The 16,913-nt window shown below is 38.9% G+C and overlaps 1 long non-coding RNA gene across 2 annotated transcripts in view; it reads right to left on the reverse strand.

Annotated features, from left to right (window-relative positions):
* Positions 1-776: 776 nt before the first annotated feature.
* LOC140848008 (uncharacterized) overlaps positions 777-16,913 on the reverse strand; it is a 38,148-nt gene continuing 22,011 nt past the window's right edge. The window contains exons 1-4 of one of the 2 annotated variants that reach the window (XR_012128436.1): positions 12,744-13,178; positions 9,727-9,855; positions 7,388-7,680; positions 777-5,630 (exon numbers count right to left, since the gene is read on the reverse strand). This is a non-coding gene — a long non-coding RNA (uncharacterized lncRNA). Of the gene's footprint in view, positions 5,631-7,387; positions 7,681-9,726; positions 9,856-12,743; positions 13,179-16,913 lie in introns of those variants that run through there. The other variant, XR_012128435.1, reaches the window with a different exon arrangement.

A 16,913-nucleotide genomic window follows, 5' to 3' on the forward strand; every position in this document is an offset into this window, starting at 1 on the left:
GTATGACATCATTCATGCAAAAATTCTAGAAAAAACACAACTATAGTAAAAGAAAGTAGATCAATAGCTACCAAGGACCAGGAGTTGGAAAGAGGGGAATAAGTTCAGAAGACTTAAAGGATGTTTTTACGGTGCTGAAAATACCAATTACTATAGAGGTTACACATCTGGACACAATTATCAAAACTCAAAAACTTTGCACTTGATAAATTTTATTGTGTGTGAATTACACTTCAATAACGCTGACTTTTAAAAAATAAAGATGCCTATAGCCCTTGATTTCATTGTCAATGGAAATTTTTTGTTGTTGAAATTTCATTGTAGATGGAATTGCCTAATGAAATGTAATTTTTTGTTAATCAACAACTTATCTGTTATCTGACACATGATACGTTAATGAATCAGTGTCCAAAATACAGATTATTCTAAAGAGTCAAGGTATATACCAAGTGTCAATGAGGATATAGCGTAACCAGAAGTCTCAAACACTGCTGTGGGAGTGTAAATTGCTATAGCTGCTTTGGAAATTTCTTTTACATTATCTATTAACCTTAAACATACCCATACCTTATGACCCAGCAGTTTCATGTATAGGTATGTATCTGATAAAAATAAGCTTTTATATCCATCAAATAAAATACACAAGAATTTCACAGATGCTTTATTCATAATACCCCCAAACAGAAACCTCATGAAATGGCCAAAAATGAATCATGGGGAAATAAACTAGTATATTTACAAAATGGAATACTATTCAATAATTTAAAATGTAATACTGCTAGCCACAACAATACAGAAAAGTCTCACAACACTGAACAAAAAAAGCCAAACCCATAATTCCATGTAAATTAAGTTAAAACCAGACAATGAATCTTAAATTGGTGGAAGTCAGAATGGTGCTATCTTTGGTGGAGAGTTTCGTTTGGGAGGGCATGAGGGAACCTTCTGGAGTGCCAAAAATATTCTCCCTTGATCTGGGTGGTGGTGACACAGTTGTATATGCATGTAAAAATCCATCCAATTGGTACACTTTACTGTATGTGAATCATACCATAATTTAAAAGTTTTTGAAAGCTTAAATCATGCTCTAAAAATTCATGAAAAGCAGAAAAAAAATCACAATATATCATAGCCTTAGAATACTAAATATATTCTTATTGTGTGGATTAGGGGCTGTGGGGGAGAATGCATTTGAGACATTTTCTTTGTAAAAATCTCTCTGGAGTATATGAGGGAATTCCCAGGATCAGATAAATGAGGCTTCAAGCTTCTGAGAGAAACAACACGTTCTCAGTTAAGTTAATCAAAATGCCAACACTTACTCTACCTGTGGTTATTTCTTTTTAATTTCCCATAAGGGTTGACAGTGGACAGACCTGGCCTGACTGGGAATCAGCAGGTTATACTTTAAAGCTGCCTTTGCTTCTCAATAGTGGTGGGTGCCTGGAGGGGTCGGTTACTCCTCCTGTGATTTCAGATTCCCAATCAACAAAAATATTATTAGCAGTAGTGAGAGTAACTCCTGTCTACTGAGTATTTTTTATGAGCTGGACAGTGTGCTGATCACTCTGAATGCAGTCTCTCCAACCTGTACGGTCGGTCTCATTTTTAAGACAATATAAGAGGATGTTTTCTGGTGTCCCTGAGCTAAAAATTTGGTTTTGCTTCTTCTCAGATATATAAACATGGGCCTTGGTCTCTTCATCTGAAACTGGGAATTAAAAAGAAAAACACCTTCCTTCCAGAATTGTTGCTAGGATTAAACAGATTACTATCAAAGCATTGAGAATATGCCCAGCCCATACTAAAGACTATAAACATATTTGCTAAATGACAAAAATCATTTTAAAGATGAGAAACTACAAGCTGGCAGAGGCATTCACATACTAAGCGTGGAGCAATGAGAATGCTACACTCCAGGTGGGAACAATGAGGGAGCACATTGTGTGCTGGGTTTTTGTTTTTATAGGGAAAATAAGACTTTTTATTATTATCATGTCCTGGCAATTCAAAACAAAGTCAGAGATAAAATACTTCCCAGTTGTTCCCAGGCTACACCCACTTTGGACATCCCTGCATTGAGGTTAAATAAGTTGCCCAACTATAGGTAATGGGGCTGAGATTCAAACCCATATCCATCAAATTTCAAAGTCTCTACTGACTAAACTTCCTCTAAGGGCCATTCTTGTTCTTAGAGTGCATATCCTAGGATCCCTGTCTGCTGTATATAGTGTCCATGTCTTCTTTGAAATGTTTTTTATTCAAGAAACAAACAGTAGCATCTACCAGGTACTGGGTTCTGTTCTTGAACAGAAAGTTAAGCAGTGAACAAGTCAATGTTCTTTTTCTCTTGGAGTTTACATTCTAGTAGGGTGAGACAGAAAATAAATAAAACAAAGACATATTATTTTCAGATGCTAGTAAGTGAGGACATAAACAAGGCTAATGGGCAGAGCTGTGCTGCCCAATACAATAACCATTAGCCACAAGTGGCTACTGAGTACTTAAAATGAGGGTCATCTCACCTGAAATGGGATGTAACAAAAACACACATGGATTTCAGGTACTTAGTAGTAGTACTAAAAAAAAAAGTATAAAATACCTCATTAATAATTTTTACATATTTATTACATGTTGGTAAGAAAAATAATTTTTAAAATGAAATTATATTTACCATTTCCAGTCTTATTTTTTTTTCAAGTTTCAAGATTGTATCTGGTATTATTTTCCTTCCACATAAGAAAACTTCTTTTAATATTTTTTAATAGTGTAGGTCTCCTGGTGATGAATTCTCTCAGACTTTGCTCTTCTGAGAATGTCTTTATTTCTCTTTTATTTCTAAAGTTATTTTCACTGAACAGAGATTCTAGGTTGATAGCTTTTGTTCTTTTGGCACTTTGAAGATGTTATTCTATTGTGTTCTGACCTATATTGTTGCTGATTGGAAGTCCACAGATTCTTATCTTCTACAATGTTTTTAATGTGTAGTCTCTTTCTCTGGCTGCTTTCAAAATTTTCTTTATTTTTATTATATTGGGCTTTCTAAAATTTTTATTGTAATATGTGAGGTTTCCTTGGCTTACCTTGCTTGGGGTTCTGAGGAGTATCTTGAATATGTGGATTGACCCTATTTTCACCCTATTTGTGAAAAAGTCACTGCTTCTTCAAATAATTTTCTGTTTTCCTCTCCCTTTTATAAAACCCTAATTACACATGACACTTGATATTGTCCCCTGGCCACTAAGATATTGTCTTTCTTCCCTCTGTTTCAGGGCATAGTTTCCATTGCTATGCTTTCAAATCAGTGATTTTTTTTTCTTCCTTCTTAGTGTCTAATCAGTTGTTAATCCCTTCCAATGGAATTTTCCATTTCAGATGGTATTTCATGTCTAGAAATTCCATTTTTAAAAATCCTTCATTCCTCTCCTCATTAGGCTTATGTTTCCCTTTAAATCCTTGAAGGTATTTATATTAACTGGTTTAAGATACTTATCTTCTAATTCCATTACCTTTGTTATTTTTTATTTTGTTTATGATTAATGCTTTTCCTTGTAGTAGTAGGTTATATTTTTTTCTACTTCACATCTAGTACTTTTTTTTATTAGATCCTAGACTGTGCATTTTACAATGTTGATGCTGGAGTTTTAAAAAATATGCATTCCTTTAAAAGGTATTTGACTTTATTCAGGCAGGCACTTAAATTACTTGTCACTTAAGCTTTTAAAGTTTTCTGATAAATTTGTAGGGCCAGTTCTGAGGGTCCTTGACTCCAGAGCTAGTTTATTCTCTCTCCTAAAGCATGGCCCTTCAGTGTGTCCACTGAGTACCTCAGAGTTTCAACAAGGACTCTTTACTACAATTGACCAATATGTAAACATCTCCCAGTCCCATGTGTGTTCTAGAGACCCCTCAGTTCACGTGTGTGATTGTTTTTTGCCCTGCTTCATGGAGTCTCAGCCTTCATGTCTGTGTTCAGTATTTAACATAATATTCCCAGGGGCCTTTATGCAGATTTTCAAGCTCTTTCTTCAGGCAGCTCCCTCCTCCCCGTAATTCTGACCCTCAAATTTTCAAACACCTCACTTGTCCAAAATTCCAACCTCGTCTTCTCCTTTGCTCTTGAGATTGCCCTCCCTTCACTGCAATCTGGATAGTGCCTCCATACAGTTGAACAGAAAGTCCACACTGCTTACTTCTCCTGTCAGTCACAGTCCTATGCTGTCTATTGTTTAATGTCCAAAACAGTTGCCTCATATATTTCATCTCTTTTCTCCTTGTTTACTGTGACAAGGTATGTCCAATCATGGTTACTCCATCAAAGCCAGAAGCAGAAGTAAGCCTGTATGAGATTTGGCAATTTATAAAAATAAAAATAAAAATAAAAATAAAAATCCCTCCAGTTGCTTGTATGTCACAGTGTAAAAAAATAAGATCACCCCTAAAAATGAGCATGGTGGAGGAGCTAGAGGTTTGAGAAGACAGAGGGCAGGATACAGGCATTCAGGAGACAGAGGAGTGGACTAGGAGAGTAGATCAAGGGACTGAGAGGCCAGGGGTGTGGAAGGCTCATTTACAAGGGTATTGAAATCAATAACTATGATAGAAGTAGTGTAAGACAGACTGATAGAGCGGGGTGGGGGCAGTAGATGGCTGCCTACTAGCTCCCTCTCAAGTTCCTGCTCACTGCAAGGATAGCGTGCTCCCCGGCATTACTGGTTCTGCCATGTCTTGAGAATCATTCCCAGAAGCCCAGACCAGAGTCCTACAGTCTTTCCAGTAACTTTGTAAATATCTAATTCAATAAATAAATTCCTTTCTGCTTAAAGTTTTTAAAAAATAAAATAAAAATGTTTTCTTTTAGAAAGAGTAAATGGATTGCAAGAGCATCTTGTCACGAGAAACTTGTACTCTCCTGTACTGATTTTCAAACTTAGCTGCATGGTGCAATAACCCGGAATATCACTCCCAGGGTTCCTGAATTCAGTGGTCTGGGATGTCACTTGGGCATCAGAAGCTTTTAGGCCCCCTTGGTGATTCTACTATGCAGCAAGCTTAAGAACCACTGATTGGTGCACTCAAGTATTTACTGGCTGACCTTACACTACAGGGGAGTGGATGCAGTGTCTTTGTGTGGGGGGTGTTTGTGTGCACACACAACTGAGTGTTCATGTGTACATGGAGTATACTCTCCACCTAGCTCTCTAGATCAGGAGTTCTCAAACATTGTTACTGCAGAACCACTGCTCAAGATAAATGCCTAGCAAAGGATATGGTTCCGGCTCAGGATGCACCTGGCCAGCCCTAAGAAAGCAGCAGAGAGAGCTGTTCAAGTAGTTGCCACCCCAGGAGCAGCTGTGTATAAATGAGTAAGGGCCCATATTTCACAGGGTGACCATTTGATCTCCTGCTTATTCATGTGGGTCAGAGTGGCCACAGCCGAATCCCCCTGGAGAAGGCATCTGGTGGGCACGTCAGAGCAGGATTCATAGTCCTCTCCTCCACCCTCCAGTTGCTGCAGTTTTTCAGACGAAAGCCACCTGGGAATGACGGATGGTTAGTCTATCTCTACTGAATCAGAGATTGACCTGGAAAACTTCAGAGACTAAACGGCATTTTCTTCTCTGAATATACTGAAAAAGAAGGAAATACACATTTATTAATAGCCAGGTATGTTACATGTACAATCTCAATAATAGCACCAATGATCTATGGGATGGGAGAGCTCATTTTAAAGGAGAAACCAAGGAAAGCTTTAGAAACTTCTCTATTCAGTGACCAAAGAGGAAAAATAAAGTAAAATATAACCGACTAAAGTACATCTGCTCTCAATGAGGCAGATGAGCATGTCCAAGGCCAGTCCCACATTTCTTTGCTCCTCGTGGAACCCAGATGCTTCTGAGTAGACCTGCTAGGGCTCCACTGAGCACAGCATGAAAAGTGTTTATAGAGAAGGACCATCCAGCTCTTATGTCCTGTGATCCTGTAATTACAGCATCTTGCCCAGGTTAGACAGTATATAGAACATAACTTTTTCTTTCATCATCTCACAGTAGGATCCCTCCCAGCTAAAGACATTAGTCCCTAATTTCCCCCATGAATGCTCATTCAGGCTGGTGGTCCTCAGAGGATAGACATTGGACAGGCCTGGTTCAAATCTCAGAACCAACTATGTTTAGCTGTATAAGTGGACATGTTACATAAAAATCACTAACATTAACTCATCCCATTTATAAAATGGGAATTAAAACATAGTACCTGCATCAGTCAAGATAACAATAGGATAGTCACGACACCATACATTTGGTAATTGATAAGAATTTAATACAGAGGTGTGGGCAGGGTTTGGAGGATGCTGCAGTATGGAGCAGTGACAGCACTCGGCCTGACCGGGAAAGGGGCCACTGGAGCCTAGTCATATGGGGAAGACTGCCTTACAGAAGCTGTTTGAGGGGAGCGGCTTGGTCAACCCACAGTGACCCAGAGAAACAAGCACCCTAACTCTCCTTGCCTTCCAGTTGTGTGTCAGTGCCTCCCGCTGACCAAGCCCAACAGGAAGCTAGAGGGCAAAGGATAAGGGCAGAGAAGGACAGAGAGTAGAACTTGGAAGGGGAGGGCATCGAAACAGCACAGTGCCTACTAATGGGCTCTGCGGGTTGAACGGAATAGCCAGGCTATCGTAGATGTGTGATCTGTGCATCACTTCCTTTCCCTCTGGGCCTTATTCCCCTTCCTCTCAGGCCTTCTCTCCTGCCATTCCTCTCCTCTTCCAAATCTCCCCCAGTCTAACTCCCCCCAGAGGCCTGGCTCCAGCCCTGAGCATCCAGCCTTTACTACCTCCATCTGTTCTTGACATACTTACCTTTCTGGAAGAAGAAGTGTACACTTACCCGAAGTCAGTGTGCCTCTGGCCAAGCCCACCTTCTCCCCTACCCTGAAAATACCCACAATGGAATTAAATGGGAAAAGGGATGAGTTCAGGCAAAACAGAGTAAATAATCCTTATTAAAATGTGACTTTACTCAGCAAACACAAGGCCCTGGCCACATTTTTTAACTTGTTCAGTTGTCTGTTTTTCAGGCCAGAAAGACTTAGCACCAGCAAAAAGAGAATAAACCCATAAAAGAAGAAAGAAAGAAGCCACAAACGTGGCAGAAGTGATGACTGAGATTCAGAGGAACAGAAGAACCAAACAGGAGTCCCAAGGACATTCATGAACAGAATAATGATGTTCCAATCCTAGGACAAAGGTAAAATCATATTCAAAGTTGTCTGGTTAGGAATGTGGGAAATAATAGGATATCCTAGCGAACGGTTTCTCTTCTCAAAAGATGATGGAAGTCAAAGTGGTGTTGAGCCTTGCAGAAGTATTAAGTATTACTTCAATCACCTCATGTGGCATGCTCCATTCTTGTGAGGACAGAGATAATTCAGAAGTTAATATACTGTCCTACATTGGTCAATATTGTTTCTTGTATTTGATCTTGTCTCCTCCGTTCTTTGAGGGTAGAGTTCAAAGACTCAGCATTTATTGGCTCCCTTCAGAGGCTACCAAGCTGGTGAATACATGGAAGACCTTCAGAGCAGAAGAAATATAATGGAGTCAGACAAGCTTGAGTGCAAATCCCAGGACAATCCAACAGCAGTTAAGTCTGAATATGATTAACCGCAAGTTGCTACAAACTAAAGGGAGAAAAGGAGATAAAAACTGCTTCAAAACTTGTCTTTACAATGTACACAAGATACCTCCACCATACATGAATTCATTTGAAAAACCACTATTGCAAGTCATCTATTTTTCACTCAGGCATCCCTAGCATTTAGAAAACTTTCTGACACATTTTTCTCAATAAGTATTTAGATCCTGGGGTTCAAAGACAAATATGATGGGTCACTGTTATCTAAAGTTTTTTGGAAAACAATGAGGAAGTCTTTGTTTGGACTAACTCCATCCTTTCTCCCATCCAGGTCCTGAATATCTCCCCATCTCTCCTTGTATGTAAGGCTGAGTGTAGAGCCAAATGCTGTAAGATCCCTCACCTCAGGGGTTTTTGAGAGATGTGGCTATTTATCAACATTATTTAAGGATTATGTCTTCTTATGAGTAGGTCTGCTTTGGCCTAATATATGATGAGCACCTTTTATCAGTTGCTTCCTATCAGTGTAAGGTGTGTAATCATATTTAAACCTCATGAGATATTATTATGTCCTAATAGATAATATTATCCCGATTCTACTGATCTGAAAACTTAGGCTCAAAGAGGCTAAATAATTGTCAAAAGTTATGCAACTAGAAATAATAGAACAAACATTTCAACCAAAACATCTGCCTTTCAGATATTCTAATGTTCATATCACAGGCACGACAGACCAAACCAAGGGGCTTCCCAGAGAACCTTGGACTGGGGGCCAGGCACAACCCTGAGGCCCCAAGCCCTCTTCAACTTGTTCAAGTCCAGATGCCAAGCAAGGTGACTAAGACAGTTGTGACCAGAGCAGTGCTTACAAGAATATTCACCACCAACCAAATCCTAAGGGTAGTAGCCTGCTGTAATGGGAAGAACACTGCCTGGGAGTTCAGACACCTGATTTTAGACCCAACTGGATCAACTAATGTTAAATGGTGGTACAACTACTATGCATTATACTCGTTAGGAAGCTCATGAGACAGTGTAGAACAAATCACAATAACCATGTGATTAATTCCCTTATTAAGAGAAAAGTGAAGAGAGTCTAAAGAAGGTACTGTTTAGCCTCTTAGGAAAAGGTTTGGTGGAAGCAGAATTTTAGACCACTGATTACAGTGAGTTTTCTCTATTTTGGTTTTATTATTCCTGCTCTTTTTTTCTTCTTCTATCATTTATTAAAAATGAATCATTAAGTTCTAGTTCAAGGTCCTGCATAAACCTGAATATTCAGTATGATCACAACTATGTTAAAAAATGAATGATTCATTTAAAAAAAGACACTGGAAGGAAATACATTCAAATGCTAACATTGATTATCATTGAGTGATGAGAATATAGATGATTTTTTTCCTTTTCATAAGAGCATTCTTTTCATAATGAGCAAATATTGTTTTCTGAGTGAAAAAAATAATGCCTGCCCATTTGAAGTCCTGTTAGTACTCTTCCAAGTGTGTGCCTTGACACAAACAACAATGAAGTAATTAACAGGTAAATAAAGTCTCAAAAAGCTCTTATCTGTAATCATGATCTGCTTAACAATAAATCAAAAATGAAGGGCCAAAGATTATTCTGCAAAATGTAGCCATAATTTCTATAACCGTGATTATATTTATGTAAGCAGTATGATCTGGGGGAGGTACCTATCCTTGAATGTGAAGGTAGAGACTTCTCCATAGGGTACTTCAACATTGTAAAATGCCTCAAAATATTGCTCACACAGAATTGTACCACAAAACAGAATAACCAATAATCAGCACAAGCTATGAACTGCTCAGTGATAACATCTGAATATCTACTTTAGCCTGGGTTTTCTTGTGAATTTTCATTGTTCTGGGCAGTACAAAGTTAGACGGGCACATGTTTGAAGTCTCCGTGTATAGATTACACTTACTTGGAATACAAGAAAATATTCACAATCCAATCAGATGGACAAGTTCAAAGTGTCTACCCCTGCTACACAAATACACCATTGTGTTACATACTGAACATCAACTGATGCCCAGGCTTGTCAAAGGCTAGCTGAGGTTCTTCATCTACTCACCACTCCTTCATCAACTTCAAGTATTTGTTCAGCTGCTACTTCCCAGCTTAAGCCATTTTTCCAGGAGAAAGAGTCAACAGAAGATTGGATTTAAACCTAATTGTCAAGTGTTCTGAATGCTGTAGTGGCCTAAATGAAATAAACCGAAAAGATGCAAAGTCATTGACTGGTAACATGCTTCAGTGATGTTGCCATATTGTGAATAATCCACCTTGTCACAATTGTCCACCTTGTAAACAGTTCACCAGTGTCAACTCATTCCTTTATGATACATAAAGAGGTTCATAATATCCTGTCATTTTTTCTGTTTGGCAATTGGTTTATTACTTTCCCTCTGACTCTGTTGTGTTCTTCCTGATCAAGTATCTTTTCTCAGCAACTGTTTTGAATAAGGCACTGTCATCTGTTGTGGTAAAGGGAATTAAGGCTAATCTGTTGTGCTTTTATCTTTCTTAGCCTCCTAAGGGAGTATGAAGCACATGTGAGTCCTCTTTTAGGTTTATTTTACTTGTCATTACTACAGTCCACTTCCAGCATTCCTTAATAATGACAGTGATAAAAAAAATTTTTAAATGCTTTCCATAATTTTCTCACAAAATACCCAGAGGATTATTACTGGTTACAATTTATGATGCAGAGCTATTGTAGATGGCCAAACCAGGCCTATAACTTCCAATCATTCTGTAAATGTGAAATACTAGGGAGTAAAAGCCCTAGAAGGTGAGCCTTGACCAGCAAAAGACAGGAGACAAGAAGGAACCTTGTGATTACGAGTTCAAGATGGTGATGTAGCAAGATCCTGAACTTACTTCCTCCTACAAACACATTGGATCTATAGCTATGTATGGAACAATTTCCTCTGGAAAAAAAAAAGGTAAAAACTGGTGGAATGATTCCTTCACATAAGGAAAACAAGAGGGAAACCACATCAAAATGGGTAGGTAAGGCTGAGACACAATCTCACTGTAAACCCCACCCCCAGTGATGTAACCCACAATCAGGAGGGAACTCAAAACTTGAAAGTTCTCCCTGAGGAGAGGAGGGTTTACATCCTACACCAGGAACCCCAACTTTTAAGACTAGCACCTGAAAGACAAGCCATGCAAAATAGCTTTGAAGACCAAAGGAGCGCTTGTCCATGAGACCCAAGGGTCTGTGGCAAACAGGGACATCTCCTAAAGGGCCCATGTGCAGCCTTCCCAACCCAGGGCTCAGCCCAGTAGCAGTTCTTTGAAAAGTGCTCAGACTCCACCAAAAACCATTAGAACTAATAAATTAATTCAGGGAAGTTGCAGGATACAAAATGAATATACAGATATCTGTTGCATTTCTATACGCTAATAACAAACCATCAGAAAGAGAAATTAAGAAAACCATCCCATTTACAATTGCATCCAAAAGAATAAAATACCTAGAATAAATGTAACTAAGGAGATGAAAGACCTGTTCAATGAAAACTATAAAACATTGGTGAAAGAAACTGAAGAAGAGACAAAGGGAAAGATCTTCTATGCTCATGGATTGGATGAGTTAATATTGTTAAAAGATCCATGCTACCCAAAGCAATTTACAAATTTAATGCAATCTATGTCAGAATTTCCAATGGTATTTTTTATAGAACTAGAGCAATTCTAAAATGTATATGGAACCATGAAAGACTCAAATAGCCAAAGCAATCTTGAGGGAAAAAAACAAAGCTGGAGGCATCATGGTCCCTGATTTCAAGCTATATTACAAAGCTATAGTAATCAAAATAATATGGTGTTAGTACAAAAACAGATGCAGAGATCAATGGAATAGAATAGAGAGCCCAGAAATAAACCCATGCACATTGGTCAATTAATTTATGACAAACGTTACAAGAGTATACAATGGGGAAAGGATAGTCTCTTCAATAAATGTTGCTGGGAAAACTGGACAGTCACATGCAAAAGAATGAAATTGGTACACCATCTTCCACTATACAAAAAAATTAACGCAAAATGGATTAAAGACTTGAATGTAAGACCTGAAACTATAAAATTTCCTAGAAGAAAATATAGGTGGTAAGCTCCTTGACATAGGTCTTGGCAATAATTTTTTGGATTTGATACTAAAAGCAAAATCAAAACAATTGTGACTACATTAAACTTAAAAGCTTCTGCACAGCAAAGGAAACCACCAACAAAATGAATATGCAAACTATTGAATGGGAGAAAATACTTGCAAATCATGTATCTGATAAGAGGTTAATATCCAAAACATGTAAAGAACTCTTACCACTTAATAGCAAAAGAACCCGAACAATTACAATTAAAAATGGGCAAGGGGACTGAATAGACAATTTTCTAAAGAAGACATACAAATGGCCAGCAGGTACATGAATGTTCAGTATCGTTGGTCATCAGGGAAATGTATTAAGTAGCCATTGGGTAGACCTATGAGACAATGCCCCAGAATGACACTGAAAGAACCTCTTTGCCCTGTTTCTAAATTAGAAAATTTTGAAAACAAGAAGCAGATTCTATGGGCTCATCTATTACAACTATACTTCCCCACCTTCAGGAAAGGGAAAAAGGGGGGTTAAAGAGAATTAAGTCCTCAGTACAAATATAAACCTGGATCTTACATAGGATATTTCATTTTAATTCTCACCCAACTGAGCAAAGTGGTTATTATTGAGCATATTTTTAAATGAAAAAATTGAAGCCTGAAAGCATAAAGTTTTTAACTAGTTTCAAAAAAAGAGCCATTAGTCTCAAATCCATATGTTTTTCTAACCTTCAAGCTCTTCTCACTAGGCCACATGGCCACTCATGCAATTCACTGATTTGTTGAGCCATTCACTCATTGGTTAATTTGACAATAATTGACCACCTACGCACTAAGCACTCTTTCAGGCCCTGACCCTGCAGCAGATTCCATCTTCATGTAGCCTCTCTCTCACACAGCTCACATTCTTAAGGGTCCTCAGACCTTCATTTTAACCAGTTGTCACCTCAAGCATTTCCCTGTGACATATTTTTTTAAAGTCTTACTCATGTGAAGTGGTTCCTTTTTCTTTTTAGAAGTGTGCTCCTCTCTCTGCCATCTCAGCCTACAGATGCCTGCCTTTTACCCAGCAGCCTCTGCCATTTCTTGAGCCCTCTCATCTTTCCCTTCCAGAGCCATTTCATTCCCTTAGTTCAGAGCTGCAGAGCTTTCCTTGTAAGTCAGACAGACATCTCATACACTCTATCCAAAGGTTTCAGATGCCTAAATGTTGAGCAGCTGCTCTTGGGAAACCTGAGCCAGGAGCCCTTTTGAGCAGTCGGCTCCATGAATGTGTCTCCCCATGGTAGGCCTGGGATGAACAGAAAGTCATTCCGAGCTACAGCTCAACTTTCACTTGGACACATGTCTGAGGAAGCTGTTTCTATTACAAAATATAGTTACATGTCCAGCATGATAATCCAGGAATCTTTCTTGGAGGTCATTCACAATGGACTGAGTCACAGCTAACACAGAGCCCAAAAGCCCCTCAGTGCTCTAGATGTAGAAGGGCTCCCTTTGGCATTCAGTAAGAATACGAAACAGCAAGAGCTGTACCTTTATAACACACACTTTCCTTACTTCCTTGGAAACTGTGGTAAAATGCATTTCCTGCCTTTGAGCTGCAGTGATGTGATTGCTCAATGCTTAAGGCCATGGAATCCTAACCTTTCATATAAGAAAGGAAGGAAGGAAAGAAAGAACGAAGGAGGGAAGGAAGGAGGGAAGGAAGGAAGGGAGGAAGGAGGGAAGGAAGGAAGGAAGGAGGGAAGGGAGGGAGGGAGGAAGGAAGGAAGGAGGGAAGGGAGGAAGGAAGGAAGGAGGGAAGGGAGGAAGGAAGGGAGGAAGGAAGGAAGGGAGGAAGGAAGGGAGGAAGGAAGGAAGGAAGGAAGGAAGGAAGGAAGGAAGAGGGAGGGAGGAAGGAGGGAAGGGAGGAAGGAAGGGAGGAAGGAAGGAAGGGAGGAAGGAGGGAAGGGAGGAAGGAAGGAGGGAACGAAGGAAGGAGGGAAGGAAGGAAGGAGGGAAGGGAGGAAAGGAAGGAGGGAAGGAGGGAAGGGAGGAAAGGAAGGAGGGAAGGAGGGAAGGAGGAAAGGAAGGAGGGAAGGAAGGAAGGAGGGGAAGGAAGGAGGGAAGGAAGGAGGGAAAGGAGGGAAGGAAGGAGGGAAGGAAGGAGGGAAGGAAGGAGGGAAGGAGGGAAGGAAGGAGGGAAGGAAGGAAGGAGGAAGGAAGGGAGAGGGGAGGGAGGGGGAAGGGAGGAAGGAGAGGGAAGGAGAAAATAGTAACTAGTTGAGGTGATGGATATATTAATTAGCTTGATTATATTATTTCATTATATATACATATATCACAACATCATTGTATACCTTAAATATTTACAATTGTTATTTGTCAACTACACCTCAAAGCCGGGGGACAATATATGCCTCATTCTTCTGCTTTCAGGCAGGACTACCCCGGAACCGTAACATTCAAATCAGAGAAATCCCTAGTCATAGCCCAATGGGGGAAGGGGTGGAGGCTCCCACCTTTTCCCTCAATCACCCATCCAAGGTTTAAGGATACTCCAGTGCCAAACACGTTTTTCCTGGGGCCTTAGTGAAATCTCCCAAACCACAGCCTAATAGTTTGGGCTTCCTCTCGTTCTGTATTTGTGGAGATGGCATGAGACTGGTCACTACAGCCGCTGAAGTATAACCCACTGCAAACTTAACACAGCCTTCTCTTCTCTAAATATTCTCAACCCCCAAATATCTGGATTATGTGGCTGTTATAGGTGAGCCATAAAGGTGAACTAGCATCAGTGCACTTGTCTCAGGATCTCCGCACAGCAGGCTCTACCTAACCCGTGTGAAAGGTATTTTTACTTCATCCAGAAGGACTGACAGGGTCAGGTCTATTCCTATTATTCCTAGACCAGAGGCCAGGAGACAAATGGAGGCCCACACACCATTTATCAATGTATTTAAAAAAGTATAAATCAAACTAACCATTAAAATAGGTTCTATTCTCCTTCCTTTAACCATATACCATCATAAGAACAAAATTGAAAAATAGGTCTAATATTGTTTATTTTAAGTGCCTGAAAGTCAATATAATATAAAAAATAACTGAATTTAAATCAAGTTGGGGCATTCTGCTGTTAAGCTGCCAATGTTAGAATGGGTTCTAAAGCAAAAACATGTAATTCATACATTTTTTTCCCCATAAAAGTATATTCTTGCCTCTATTTCAGTGCATCACTAGTTACATTGTTAAGATTTTTCACATGACTTGGGTTCTACTGACAGAGAAGCCAAATTTTACAAACTTTGTTGAGTCATTGTGGTTCTTAGTTTTTTAAATTAATTTCAACTTAGAGAAATTTTCCTCTTCTGAGGCAATAGCAACTGGAATTGTCAATGAATTCTTTAAGCAATTCTTAGATTCAGAAATTAACCATAATTTGACATGTTATGTTAAAACATTTTAATGTGGTCACATATAGTAAGTTATCATAAAAATGTCATAAAAAACCGTAATTTCATCACATAAGGCATAACTGCATGTGTAAGATCTGTTTCATTTATGTCTTCTAGAAAATATCATGTTATCTAAATTTAATTTAGTTGCTTTAAGAGCATTTAGTCATTATTTTCAGTGTTTATATCTAAAAATAGTTATGACATCAATCATGATGTTTTATCACACTGTCCCTCCTTTGACAAGTCCAGAAAACATTATATATCATCTCAGCATTGTTCCCAATGTCATTGCTATAAACATTGTTAAGAACATCCTTTTAATAAAAAATTCAAATTACATACTTACACAGCATACAAAATGTTGCTATATTTTGGCCAACATTCTATTTTGCACCTTTTTTCCTTACCCACCAAGTTTGTGCCATTATCCTAGGACTTTCATCAGTGATCTTTTAATTACTTAAGCAAGTTGAAATTTTTTTGAGAATTTGTTCAATTGTATTAAATATTTTTGTAAAAGTAAACCTATTAGCAATCCTACCTTCAGTAACGAATCTAATTGCTAAAGTAGAGGTGGCATCATGCCCCATGTTCTTTACATCTTGAGCAAAGCTGTCCAATAGACTTGGTGAATGTAATGACCAAAACGTTCTATCTCTGAACTGTCCAGTATGGTAGCCAAGCTCCACATGTGGCTACTGAGCCCTTGAAGTGTGGTGTGACTAATGACATAGATTTTTAATTTTGTTTAATTTCAGTTCATTTACATTTAAATAGCCACATGAGACTGGTGACTACCATAATGGCCAACACAAATCTTTTCCTAAATATAAACAAATTTAAAGTAAAATGAATGTTTCATATTGCAAAATACTTTTCAGTTGCCAAGACTGCTAATGCCGCCTTGTCTGTACTTGAAAATCCTATTTCATTATGCAAAATCTATCAACTTCATGCTGAGAAGGATTGTTATTTAATTTGTTTTCTTACTTAGTTCTGCCACTCAAATTATTCCCCCACTCCTGATATAGTGTCTGTCTCTATTGTATTGTCCTAACCAGGACAGAGATGTGGAGAAATGTTTTGCTGGGGCCTGAACTGTTTTTTCACTATATGAGATCTTCTAAAATGGAGTTTAGGTGAAGGGCTTACCTTTTCCATATCTAGAGTAAAACTTGTGGGCAAAGAAGGTCCTGAGTTGAAAAAGGAAGTGGAGAGAAGAGGAAGGGGGACGTGAGTAGGGCACAGAAATTGGTTTATAACTGTCCCCTTTGCTTATCTCCCAAATGTGGAGATAAATGACAATTGACAGCTTCCAACCACAACTTTGTTTCCATGGAAATGTTCATTGTTCTGAGGGAAGAGACCAGGACTTTGTGTAATAAATATTCAATACATGATAATGGCTTAAATGAATAAACAAAGCCACATCCATGTACACCACCTCCAACAACATCAGGAGGGACTTTGCAGTCACCCATTCTTTGGGACACAGTAATTTGATACATTTAACTACAGTCCTTTAAGGACCTTGGCTGACTGTATCAGCTCCCTGGGATTCAGTTTCATCTTTAAAAATGGAAAGAAGAACCCATCTTCTTGATCTTCACTAGGGTGTGTTAGGTTCCCTAACAGAATTGTTGGATGTGTGGCAAAAGATGACTACAAAAGTGGCACATCCAGGCATTCCTCTGTATAGGAGCACCACTTCAGGGA

Source organism: Manis javanica, chromosome 2 (genome assembly GCF_040802235.1).
Source record: "Manis javanica isolate MJ-LG chromosome 2, MJ_LKY, whole genome shotgun sequence".
Taxonomy (NCBI): domain Eukaryota; kingdom Metazoa; phylum Chordata; class Mammalia; order Pholidota; family Manidae; genus Manis; species Manis javanica.